Source organism: Schistocerca cancellata, chromosome 7 (assembly GCF_023864275.1).
Source record: "Schistocerca cancellata isolate TAMUIC-IGC-003103 chromosome 7, iqSchCanc2.1, whole genome shotgun sequence".
In the NCBI taxonomy this organism is placed as follows: Eukaryota; Metazoa; Arthropoda; class Insecta; order Orthoptera; family Acrididae; genus Schistocerca; species Schistocerca cancellata.
The window spans coordinates 514,623,813-514,638,226 of record NC_064632.1 but is presented as its reverse complement, the minus strand read 5'-3'; positions in this window follow the sequence as shown (position 1 = coordinate 514,638,226).

The following is a 14,414-nucleotide window of genomic DNA, read 5'->3' as shown; positions in this document are numbered from 1 at the left end:
TGAGCTGTTAAGCTGATTGTGCGATAATTCTCGCATTTGTCAGCTCTTACCGTCTTCGAATTGGGTGGATGATGCTTTTCCGAAAGTCAGATGGTATGTCGCCAGACTCATATATTCTACACACCAACGTGAATAGTCGTTTTGTTGCCACTTCCCCCAATGATTTTAAAAATTCTGATGGAATGTTGAAACGTCCCCTTTGAACAATTTATACATATGAAATGTCCGCTTAGAACAATTATACAAGCCTGTGCTTAACCTGGCACACAATAATTTTAGCGCAACGCAATCTGACTATCAAAAATCCCTGCAAAAGAATGGCCCTGACAAACATTAAACTATACCTTTCACAAATCACTTACCTCACAAAAATCTTCGCTGCTCGAACTACTGCAATACAGCGAGTGCCACTACTGCCAGCTAAATAAAAGATTCAAACTACGGAAGGCACTAACTACTGATAGTCTTAGCAAATGAAAGATATTAATAGAGAACAAACAATGTATTTACCTTAATATTCATAATTGACATTCAGTCTTACAGATTATCAAAACTCCGCCATCTGTCTCCCCACGTCCACCACTGCTGGCGGCTCACCTCCAACTGCGCAACGCAATCTGCTGTTCACATCCAGCTATAGCAGTTCATGACAACAATGGCAGGCAACAATGCAAACTAGCCACATACTGCACACAGCACAGCCAGTGATTTTCATACAGAGAGCGCTACGTAACGTTGCCAATAAGAAAACATAAACAGCCTACTTACAATGTTATCTATCCCTTCTGCCTTATTTGACCGTAAGTCCTCCAAAGCTCTTTTAAATTCCGATTCTAATACTGGATCCCCTATCTCTTCTAAATCGACTCCTGTTTCTTCTTCTATCACATCAGACAAATCTTCACCTCATAGTGGCTTTGAATGTATTCTTTCCACCTATCTGCTCTCTCCTCTGCATATAACAGTGGAATTCCCGTTGCACTCTTAATGTTACCACCGTTGCTTTTAATGTCACCAAAGGTTGTTTTGACTTTCTTCTATGCTGAGTCTGTCCTTCCGACAATCATATCTTTTTTGATGTCTTTACATTTTTCCTGCAACCATTTCGTCTTAGCTTCCCTGCACTTCCTATTTATTTCATTCCTCAGCGACTTGTTTTTCTGTATTCTTGATTTATCCGGAACATGTTTGTACTTCCTCCTTTCAACAATCAACTGAAGTATTTCTTCTGTTACCCATGGTTTCTTCGCAGCTACCTTCTTTGTACCTATCTTTTCCTTCCCAATGGGTGTTGTGTGCTGTCCTTATGGTAGTTAGGTTTAAGTAGTTCTAAGTTCTAGGGGACTTATGACCACAGCAGTTGAGTCCCATAGTGCTCAGAGCCATTTGAATTTTTCCTTCCCAACTTCTGTGATGGCCCTTTTTAGAGATGTCCATTCCTCTTCAGCTGTACTGCCTACTGCGCTATTCCCTATTGTTGTATCTATAGCGTTAGAGAACTTCAAACGTATCACGTCATTCCTTAGTACTTCCGTATCCCACTTCTTTGCGTATTGATTCTTCCTGACTAATGTCTTGAACTTTAGCCTATTCTTCATCACTAATATATTGTGATCTGAGTCTATATCTGCTCCTGGGTACGCCTTACAGTCCAGTCAGTCCAGTATCTGATTTCGGAATCTCTGCCTGACCATGATGTAATCTAATTGAAATCTTCCCGTATCTCCCGGCCTTTTCCAAGTATACCTCCTCCTCTTGTGATTCTTGAACAGGGTATTCGCTATTACTAACTGAAACTTGTTACAGAACTCAATTAGTCTTTCTCCTCTTTCGTTCCTTGTCCCAAGCCCATATTCTCCTGTAACCTTTTCTTCTACTCCTTCCCCTACAACTGCATTCCAGTCGCCCATGACTATTAGATTTTCGTCCCCCTTTACATACTGCATTACCCTTTCAATATCCTCATACACTTTCTCTATCTGTTCATCTTCAGCTTGCGACATCGGCATGTATACCTGAACTATCGTTGTCGGTGTTGGTCTGCTGTCGATTCTGATTAGAACAACCCTGTCACTGAACTGTTCACAGTAACACACCCTCCGCCCTACCTTCCTATTCATAACGAATCCTACACCTGTTATACCATTTTCTGCTGCTGTTGATATTACCCGATACTCTTCTGACCAGAAATCCTTGTCTTCCTTCCACTTTACTACACTGACCCCTACTATATCTAGATTGAGCCTTAGCATTTCCCTTTTCAGATTTTCTAGTTTCCCTACCACGTTCAAGCTTCTGACATTCCACGCCCCGACTCGTAGAACGTTATCCTTTCGTTGATTATTCAATCTTTTTCTCATGGTAACCTCCCCCTTGGCAGTCCCCTCCCGGAGATCCGAATGGGGGTCTATTCCGGAATCTTTTGCCAATGGAGAGATCATCATGACACTTCTTCAAATACAGGCCACATGTCCTGTGGATACACATTACGTGTCTTTAATGCAGTGGTTTCCATTGCGTTCTGCATCCTCATGTCGTTGATCATTGCTGATTCTTCCGCCTTTAGGGGCAATTTGCCATCCCTAGGACAAGAGAGTGCCCTGAACCTCTATCCGCTCCTCCGCCCTCTTTGACAAGGCCGTTGTCAGAATGAGGCTGACTTCTTATGCCGGAAGTCTTCGGCCGCCAATGCTGATTATTTATCAAAATTTAGGCAGCGGCGGGGATCGAACCCGGGGCGTTTTGATTACGAATCAAAGACGCTACCCCGAGACCACGGCAATACCAATAAAGTTTTCTGTATTTCAACAAGTATTTGAAGATTTTGTGTCCGGCATATGTTTACATGAAGTTTATTTCATGAGTGAATATAGTAAATATTTTTCAAGCTACTGTATATTACTTTACTAACGTAATTTGTGTTTCCGAAATCGCAATAATGACTTACTTAACATTAGTGAATGAGATTAAAGGTAAAGAAGAGATTATATCCTGTCATCAGAAAATGCCCCATTTCGGCATCCAACATACTACCTGAAACAGGACTATACCTTATATGAGCTGGGCCTAGGCTCTGTCGAGCGCTTTAGATAAGATGTCTATGTTAGCTGGGAGTATATAGAACAGGAACCGATATGATGATCAGAAACTTCGTATCGACGCATCTTTTGCTGTTCTTACCTAAATTCCACTCGTCGAAGCCAACCTCCTACACATTCGTCGAGCGAACTTGGCGTCTTTCGAAATGGAAACGTTTTAGAGGAATATTGTGTTGTTACAAGCCGCAATTGTTCCGCATTCCTGTTCTCTAAAGGTCAAATCTGAACATTAATGACGCTGTCTTCACTGTTTCTTGCAATTCGTCTTGAAAATTACAAGTACAGTTCTGTAACGTCCGAAACCTTGTGCTGCAAGGGGTGAGCTATGTCGTCTGTTGCGTGACTGCTAAGTGGTTTTGTTGGGATATCGAACGTAAATGGAGTAGTGCTGTCTCTGGAAATGGGTAGGGGGGGGGGAGCGACGGCGGATCCTGTGACACGCGACGTGTTACCCTGCAGAACTTGCAATTGTTTCCTTTCATCGAAACTATATAACGCCTCTGGAATATTCGTGTGCTTCAGTCACGTTACATTTGTTGATACGCATCGCAAGGAGCTACAGCAGAATGATACAAACCATGTACTGTAATGCCAGATAAATCATTTGATAAGTCGGAAAGCCAATCAATGTTTTACTAGTAATGATCTAAAAAAAAGTGAAATATGTCATAGTTATAGTACTGGTCTGAAGGCTTAATATTGTATCTCGATTCTTCTAATGCGTATGGTAAATAAGGTAGAGGGCCAGAGCAATAAACTACTGAACAAAAATTGTTAAGGCAAACCACTGCAGAGTACCAAATCATTTAGTAATACAATACAACGTGAGCCATCATAAGACGAGATATGGAAAGCGTTATATATTTCCAAATATAGACAAGCCGACAATACTGAACCCACACAGACAATGAAACCAAATGTACCTATAATGTATGTATGTTTATGAGTACGTAAACCACTGGACTGACTTCAGCCAAACTTAGTACATTAAATGTTTACTCCCAGGAAATAATCTCTGCGGGAATATGATCCACCTACCTACCAAAGGTGTGAGAGTGGGGATGAAAAACCAGTGTAGTCCATGATGAGTGACTGTCATACACTATGTGATCAAAAGTATCCGGACACTCCCAAAAACATACGATTTCATATTAGCTGCATTGTGCTGCCACCTACTGCCAGGTACTCCACATCAGCGACCTCAGTAGTCATTAGACATTGTTAGAGAACAGAATGGGGAGCTCCGCGAAACACATGGACATCGAACGTGGTCAGGTGATTGGGTTTCACTTGTGTCATATGTCTGCACGCGATATTTCCACACTCCGAAACATCCCTAGGTCCACTGTTTCCGATTTTATACTGAAGTGGAAACGTGAAGAGAAACACGTACAGCACAAAAGCGTACAGGCCGACATCGTCTGTTGACTGACAGAGACCGCCGACAGTTGAAGAGGGTCGTAATGTGTAATACGCAGGCAACTATACAGACCATCACACAGGAATTCCAGACTGCATCAGGATCCACTGCCAGTACTATGACAGTTAGGCGGCTGCTCATAAGCCACACATCACGCCCGGAAATGCCAAACGACGTCTCGCTTGGTGTGAGGATCATAAACATTGGACGATCGAACAGTGGAAAAACGTTGTGTGCAGTGACGAATCACGGTACACAATGTGGCGATCCGATGGCAGCGTGTGGGTATGGCGAATGCCCGGTGAACGTCATCTGCCAGCGTGTGTAGTGCCAACAGTAAAATTCGGAGGCGGTGGTGTTATGGTGTGGTCGTGTTTTACATGGAGGGGCTTGCACCCCTCGTTGTTTTGCGTAGCACTATCACACCACAATCCTACACTGATGTTTAAAGTACCTTTGTGCTTCCCTCTGGTGAAGAGCAATTCGGGGATGACGATTCCATCTTTCAACACGATCGAGCACCTGTTCATAATGCACGGCCCATGGCGGAGTGGTTCGACGACAGTAACATCCCTGTAATAGACTGGCCTGCACAGTCCGGATCTGAATGCCTTAGAGCACATTTGGGATGTTTTGAAACGTCGACTTCGTGCCAGGCCTCACCGACCGACATCGATACCTCTCCTCAGTGCAGCACTCCATGAAGAATGGGCTGCCATCCCTCAAGAAACCTTCCAGCACTTGACTGAACGTAGGGCTGCGAGAGTGGCATCTATCCTAAAGGATAAGGGTGGGCGCACACCATACTGAATTCCAGCATTACCGATGGAGGGTGCCAGGTGTCCGGATACATTTGATCACATAGTGTATTTTATTTATCCAATATTTGAAAATGAAAGCACTTTGTGACTTGGAAAAAGCTTTTCACATAACTTCAATCCTTTATGAAACTTCGTCTGACTGACCACCCCCACAACATGGTGAAAGGAATGAAGTTTATCACTTACTACGTTCTTACTGTTCAACAGTAGACCTGCTGCATGAAGCATGACGTATTAAGCTGTTTCTTTTTTACAAGAATCCTTTTGTAGATGGTATGTACATGCTACCACTGAATGTACCAGCAAAATTATAACATTCTAAGACACATATTTTGGGAGATATGACGTCATACATACGGTGATTCGTTAAAAACTGCCGTATTATGCACGCCGTTGTAATTTATTACTTGTCTACTACTACCTCTATTCGCAACACCTTTGGCAGACAGTATCCACATATGTTCCAAAATATACCTACAAACATACATCGTTGTACGACACATTGTTCATCAGAAACGTGATACATGTTGGGCTAATGAAAATGATACATCCGGTGAAATTCGATGGAGATACAAGTGAGATATGTGTGCAAATAGTTGTAATATATACTAAATATATGTGAAATATATTTCACATTTGCATACGTAGGCAAGGCCACGGATAAAACGCCCATCCTAAACCCCTTGAACGATTTCAAGTAGATTTTGTACACGTATTAGTTACTAACTGGAATGAAATATCAAGGCTGTAAGAACCATCAGCCTCCTACTGGGATAACGCGGAGATAAAAAAAACAGAGGGGGATACGAAGAGACAGAGAAGGTAATGGACGAGACAGATAGGGGGAAAGGAGAAGATGGAAAGGGAGAGGGCAAGGAGGAAATGGACATACAAAGGGAAGAAGACGAGATGGGCAGAGAGAGCAGCGAGGAAGAGATGGACAAATAGAGGAATTAGGAGGAGATGAGGAGAGATTGGAGGGAGGAAGAGATGAACAGCTAGATGGGTGTGGTGTGTGGGGGAGGAGAAGATGAAAATAGAGTGGAGTAGGAGAGCATGGGCAAAGAGTGGAGTAGGAGGAGATTGTGAGAGAGACTGCAGAGGGGAGGGGGTGGCAGTGGACAGAGAGAAGGTATGGATGAGGTCGACAAGATTGGTTGGAAGGAGGAGATGACCAGAGAGGGTGGAAAGGAAGGGAGGGGCTAATAGAAGACTGGAATAATTACAAACCTGGCTAAAGCCAGGTACTGTAATAAAAGCCAAAGTGGCAAAGGAAGGAAGTTAATTACTTAGTCTCCCAACATCGTTTATGTATTCCACTGGTATCTTTCTGACAACTCACTTTAACAATGGCATATTGAAAGGCTGTATTGATGTATTTGTAATAAGCCAAGTTCGAATATTAAGTAATATACTTAAAGTATACTTACAATTTGTAGTTAAGGAACATTGTCATAAATATATCACAAGATTTCCACAAACCATCTTCTCTTTATTTATTTTTGTGCTCTATCTATGCAGGCAGCACAGGCTGTTACAAAATTTAGTTCGTTTCATCTAAGTTTCAGGAAGGTTAGAACAGGGAAAAATGGGTTCCAAATTAGGTATATAGAAAGGCTGTTTCCAGTAACAGCATTTACCTTATGACCAAAAAATGAATGCTGAGTACCTTGTTTGGAACAAGGTGATGGGAATTATTTTCAATATGTTTCCAGGATCATGTTATCAGTTCTCCAGCAGAAAAACTGCACTTGCACGATCACACTTGTGCATGGTTAAGCGTCTATGTAAATTTTGTTGTTTAGAAGAACTCATTTCGTATCACATGCGTCCTTGAGAAAGATGCAGTTGACTTCCAGGTTCTATCGTTCATAGGAAGGAATATGCCACTTTTTCAATGTCTTTGTTTATGTCTATTTGATTCATACATTGTGAAATAACGTTTCCACAACGAAAACTAACGGAAACCACTAAATTTTATGCATAATGATCACAAATGTAGACAAGAGTCATAACATGAAACACTTGAAAGTTATATTTTTTTTTAAAGCTGTGGCACCTGCTGAAGATATCATGATCAATAATGACCAATCATGTTGGTTCATTCATTGCTTATCTTCCTTTTCAGTAAAATTGTAAAGGATTGTTTAACTGTCTAATATTAGACAACAGTTATTTGACATACAGTAAATAGAAATAATTATTTAATTCAGTCGGTTTTTATATTGATGCCGTGATTCATGTTTGGTTAATTTTTTGTATTTTCTTACGTTTTTATCAAGTTCAAGTATAAACCATAGTTGCAATGAACTAGTATTTGACAGCAATTAACCTGTTGTTTTTCACTTTGTTATGTACTACAATGAAGTAGTTGTCGCATATCTAGAAGTATATTTCTTCATAGTGTTTTTATGTTTCACAACTCTAGACTATGTAATCGGTTGTTCTTAGCTTTAATCCAAACATCACGCTCATATCACAAAAGATATTGAGTTTTTATATATGAAACTTAGTGTAAAACCGGATCAACGTTGTAGTTGAACCATCTTCCTAATGAACTTCTACGTAGTTTATTTAGAAAGGTAAAGTTTTAATATGATAAACGACTGAACGCTGCTCAGATATTGTTCATTTTCAGCCTCAGCCAGTTAATCAAAAGTCTATTTCCTGAACGCCATAAGGCCTATTGAGATTTGCTGACAGTCATTCTAGTGACCTAGAGTGCAACGGGAGAGGAAGCTTGGAAGTAACTGATCTTAAATAGCGAATCCATATCGATGTTACAGAAGCACTGGAGCAGTAAACGCATCACTGTTTACCAAGTAACTGTAAAGCAAAAGGTTTAAGAACCTTGTGAGAATCGTTGGGCTATTTGTTGTTCCAGACAATGGGAAGTTATAGTTTGAATTTTCTACATCGCTGGATAGACTGATAGTTGTTTCGATAACGATGTGATTCGTTAGTCGACAGAGAATTATTTACTAAGCATTCCATTGAAAAAATCAAGTACACTTATTTACAGCTTATTGATGAAAGGCGCCGTCGTAAATGGTGGACGAAAGTAAATCTAAATAGAGTATGATCCAGCGACACAAGTTGAGTGACTACTAATAGTGTGTAGATAGTAATGAACAGCGATATCTACAAAATGCAATCATTACGCTACCGATATAACCTTCTTAAACCCATTTAACTCATTAAACGCTTTTAATTCCTAAGATAGAATCTATAATTGACACATTATCATCTTTAGTTTATACGAGTCAGTGCTGTAATCCAGTTTTATCCTAATCATTTGATGGTCCTTTTATTCAGATTAGTTTTACCCCACATTTTCATGATCGTTCTCGTAAATGAGTGGATAGTCAATATATTTAAACTAATAATTTTATACAAGAACAGGTTTATAAGGATATGAAAAATGAGTGAGTACTTACGGTGGAATGATGATATAAATGTTAGACTTTTATCGTGCAAGTAAGTGGGTGATTAGGCGTTTCAATGATTGTTGTTGACTTATGTCCACCCTTGACTAGATTATGTATAACAATACGAGAGTTATACTTTGTATACCTTACTGTGTACTCTTCTATAGTAATTAGTTATTAGAGGAACTACAAGTATTTTACAGATGTGACGAACTGTTTTGACTGACAGCACCCTGTTTACTTCTATTTGGAGCACTGTTATGTACTTGATCGTTCTTTTACTAATGCAGGACTATTGCAATTAGATTATTTTAGACCTGGGTTACGGCCTTAAATGAGGCACCGACATTGAAATGGTACATTTTGGTGCCATGTTAGCTTACATTTCTCTTGTTGAAATGAGCAGATTAATGAATTGACTCACATGTATTTATTTTACACCATTGACTACCTTTAAATATATTAACTGGGTTCCATACCATTCTACCAGTTCCTCCACTTGCGTTTCGTATCGTTATGAATGATGTTATTACAGTAACCTATTTCACTTTGTTACTTTATAGTGATGACGATACAGTGTTACGCAAACGTAACTCCTTTCCACCTTTCCAACTTTTCACTATTTATAAACAATGGAATCATACCTTACGTATGTCTGATTGGCAATGCATATGTTCCTTCCTGTTAGTTAAACTGTGGACACAAACAAGGGGTTAGGGTATTATTATACGCTTTTGACACAATTTTAGTACTTGGCATGCCTGTATTATTGTGTATAAGAGTAAAGGTTTGTCACCTAGACTTATATATACCCCCATTTTTATTCAAATGTCTGGTATTGATCTATATCTGAAATAACCATGTACATATAACCTTATTTGTTCTTGTTTGTACTATATAATTTTGCTAATGTCAGGGTAAATTGCATCTTAGTGAAAATGAACGAAATGTAACTACTTTTAATGACTTCATCTTTTGTATAATACGTTTATAAAATATTTATTTTATACAACAGCTCACAGACTACTGATGTATGACATCGTTTGTTTTATGTGTCGTGTGATATATAGGCCCTGAAGATGCCGTTGACGCAACGTCGAAACTAGTAGCTAAATAAATATGAAATCTCAAGTACAGCTGGAGGAGTTCCATTTTTAATAAAAAAAAATTAATTCCTTAAAGTTTCACTGCAAACATGGCATATTAAATCGATGTACAAAACTTAAGGCCGAAAATAGTTTTCACATTTCCAGGTACCATAACTCGATGAAACTTCGGCCATACATGGCTAGAACTGCTACAACACTACTTAAAAAAATGAAATAAATACGCAGTGACACGAACAGAAATGTCACGTATTGGGGAACAATTATTACACTGGCCTCATCGCGATTTATGACGATTCTGTGCGCATGACAAAAGGCGGGACAGGGTCCTTTACTGTGTGTATCGTCACCACGGATGGCACTGCATCATTTGAAACGTGCTCACATGCCGGCCGTAAGGTTGGTAAGGTTTTCTTCTGGTGGGGAGTTCTATTGCTTTACAGCACGGTCCTTGGCGTATGTGGACGTGCTGAAATACTTCTCCCCTATGCATCCCAAACATCGGTGGAAAGCGTGGGCAAGTCCATTCACCGAAAATCCTCTCGTTCCACGAACTCCCCCTACTTCGCAGTTCGATGCGGTCGTGCGTAGCCATCCATACAAATGCAGTAAGAGTCGAATTCACCCGTGAAAGGACGTTCGTGGGGAAGGAATGTAGTGTCACAATGACACTGACCGGTGGACGTGCAGTATTCAAAGATCTGGAGGTCAGGACGTCCGTACAACACCTCAGCAGATTGACCACAAATAGGATTATATTCGACAATGTTCCTGGGCGCATTACGTACCCTCACATGGCGAGAGTTGGAAAAACGCAATGCACGCAGGAAAATTGTCGATTATGAGCCTTTCGTTGGTGCACGTGTTACGGTATGAAGATGTTTTACGAACGCACTGACCTGCACATTGTGGAACACGGTACACTCACTAGGCAGCACTATCGTGGCACTCAACAGCTTCACGATGTGAGTCTTTTCGGTGGGGCATTCGGGAAACGAGAAGATATTCGGCGACCGACCTGCCCTTTATCCCTAAGTAAACCCACCCAGCACGAGTGGGGTGAGTAAGGGAGACATTCTGCAGCACATCTACGTGCACCACCCACCAGACAGCAGTTACCAATTGCATTGGTTGTGGAATGGAACACCCAGCCACAAGAAATCTTCAACATTCTTTTAGTCAGCTTGGTTGCACGTTGCAAAGCTCGCATTGCCGTCCGTGGTGATAACGTCTGTATTGAGAACCATGTCTCACCTTTCCTGCCTGGAACCGCGCGACCGCTACGGTCGCAGGTTAGAATCCTGCCTCGGTCATGGATGCGTGTGATGTCCTTAGGTTAGTTAGGTTTAAGTAGTTCTAAGTTCTAGGGGACTGATGACCTCAGAAGTTAAGTCCCATAGTGCTCAGAGCCTTTTGAACCATTTGAACCCGCCTTTCCTAATTTCCGCGGAATCATCATCAATTGCGATGACTGCAGTGTAATTATGGTTTTTAAGTAAAAGTGTCATTTCTGTTCGTCTCATTGCGCAATATTTTTAGTTACCTTCTCTACTGCACTCTACCGTACAGTTGTAGTTCATTCTATGCATGGTCCAACTTTCATTTAAAAAAAAAAATGGTTCAAATGTCTCTGAGTACTATGGGACTTAACATCTGAGGCAATCAGTCTCCTACTTAAACCAAACTAACCTAAGGACATCACACACGTCCATGCCCTGGGCAGGATTCGAACCTGCGACCGTAGCAGCAGCGCAGTACCGGACTTCAGCGCCTAGAACCGCTCGGTCACAGCGGCAGGCCGGACGAAATTGTAGCAGTTCTGAAGCGGATGGCGTGAAGCGCTTCCTTCAGTTTAGAAGTCGAGTTGAACTCACGAGGGCTTAAGTCAGGGGAGTGCAGTAGGTGGTATAGCACTTAACAGCCCCATCAGTCAAACAAATCAGTAACAGCTTGCACTGTACGTGCTCGAGCATTGTCCTGCAAAATGATGGTCAGGTCCTGCAGAAAGTGTCATCACTTCCGTCTCTATGCTGTTCATTTTTGGAACACAACCCACGACCAGCTTAGAGACAAAGTGATGACACCTTCTGCAGGACCTGACCATCATTTTACTGGACAATGTCAAGCACGTTTGTTTGACTGACGGGAGGGCTGCTAAGTGCTATACCGCCTACTCTACTCCCCTGACTTAAGCCATCGTGAGTTCATCTCGATTTCTAAACCGCAGGAAACACTTCACGGCATTCGCTTAAGAACTGCTACAAGTTCGTTGGGCAACAGACCGCGCCGCTCGAACTGTGAACACAACTAGCACTGCTAAGAGTATCCTAGGACTTCCACATCGCTGGCAACGGGTTATACACAATGCTGGTAACTACTTTGAAGGTCGTAAAACTTTGAAACACGGATCTATTTTGTACGAGCTGTAAATAAACTGTTGTCACTATTAAAGTTCCAACCCTCGTATAATGCTGTTACTTCAAAGCATTCCTTCATCTTTAGGCTGTACCATCTGGCACACATTCCGTGTTTTACGTATTAGCTGTTTGTTAAATATGAAGCATCTTATGAAGTTGCTTGCTGGAAATATTTGTCCCTTCGTTATTAAGTAGCTTTAGCATTTGATGAAGCATTGTCCTTTTAGGAGATTAAAGCCATTCAGAAATATCTTCGCATCTCCTTGGATATGATGTCGTGTGACCTAACGCACAATATCTCTGATTTTACGGTAACATTATCAAACTGTTCGTAAAATGGATACGGAAACTCGTATAATCCAAAATGGAACCAGCATCCAAAACCGTATTGTAAAGATGATCTAAACAGCCCCGCACCAGATAATGAGTTAAGAAAAACTGTTAATGAGGCAAAGTGCCGAAAGAATTATTGTACTTTTACGATACCTGAAAAAAGTAGCGACACATATGCAACGAATGTGAATATCGTTACCACATTATGTATGCCTGAGGAATCGAATGAAACTAAATTTTGCCAAAAATCTGTGTAAACTAACGTTACCTGTAGTTATTACCCTGTCCAACACACGAAATATTGTGGAAGTAAGGCGAACGGACCAGCATTAATAATTTGGTGCCTCTGAATTTTTAATTGGTGTATAAACAGAAATTTTACAATTGCAGCAATTACTTGTGATTATGCTTTTGCGCTAAACATCGGGTCCCGTGAATAAGCAGTTGCTAGAACTGACTGAATGTACCTTCATTTTTTCAGTATTGTATAATTTCGTGGTCGGTAACATGCTCTGCACTGGTTAACTACTTAGCCAGTACTGTCGTTACTTAGTAGCGGAAAAGCATCCGGACCAGACGAGATACCCTTAAGATTCTACAGTGATTATGCTAAAGAACTTGCCCCCTTTCTATCAGCAATTTATCGTAGATCGCTGGAAGAACGTAAAGTACCTAGCGACTGGAAGAAAGCGCAGGTCGTTCCCATTTTCAAGAAGGGTCATAAATCAGATGCGAATAATTATAGGCCTATTTTGCTTACGTCAATCTGTTGTAGAATAATGGAACATGTTTTGTGTTCTAGTATTATGACGTTCTTAGATAATACAAATCTCCTTCATCATAACCAACATGGATTCCGCAAACAGAGATCATGTGAAGCTCAGCTCGCCCTATTTGCCCAAGAAATTCACAGTGCCGTAGACACTGGCGAGCAGATTGATGCCGTATTCCTGGACTTCAGGAAGGCATTTGATACGGTTCCGCACTTACGTTTAGTGAAAAAAATACGAGCTTACGGAATATCGGACCAGGTTTGTGATTGGATTCAGGATTTCCTAGAAGAAAGAACACAACATGTCATTCTTAACGGTTCAAAATCTGCAGATGTAGAGGTAATTTCTGGAGTACCGCAAAGAAGCGTTATAGGACCTCTATTGTTTACAATATACATAAATGACTTAGTTGACAACATCGGTAGCTCCGTGAGGCTATTTGCAGATGACACGGTTGTCTACAAGAAAGTAGCAACATCAGAAGACTCGTACGTACTCCAGGAAGACCTGCAGAGGATTAATGCATGGTGCGACAGCTGGCAGCTTTCCCTAAACGTAGATAAATGTAATATAATGCGCATACATAGGGGCAGAAATCCATTCCAGTACGATTATGCCATAGGTGGTAAATCATTGGAAGCGGTAACGACCGTAAAATACTTAGGAGTTACTATCCGGAGCGATCTGAAGTGGAATGATCACATAAAACAAATAGTGGGAAAAGCAGGCGCCAGGTTGAGATTCATAGGAAGAATTCTAAGAAAATGTGACTCATCGACGAAAGAAGTAGCTTACAAAACGCTTGTTCGTCCGATTCTTGAGTATTGCTCATCAGTATGGGACCCTTACCAGGTTGGATTAATAGAAGAGATAGACATGATCCAGCGAAAAGCAGCGCGATTCGTCATGGGGACATTTAGTCAGCGCGAGAGCGTTACGGAGATGCTGAACAAGCTCCAGTGGCGGACACTTCAAGAAAGGCGTTACGCAATACGGAGAGGTTTATTATCGAAATTAC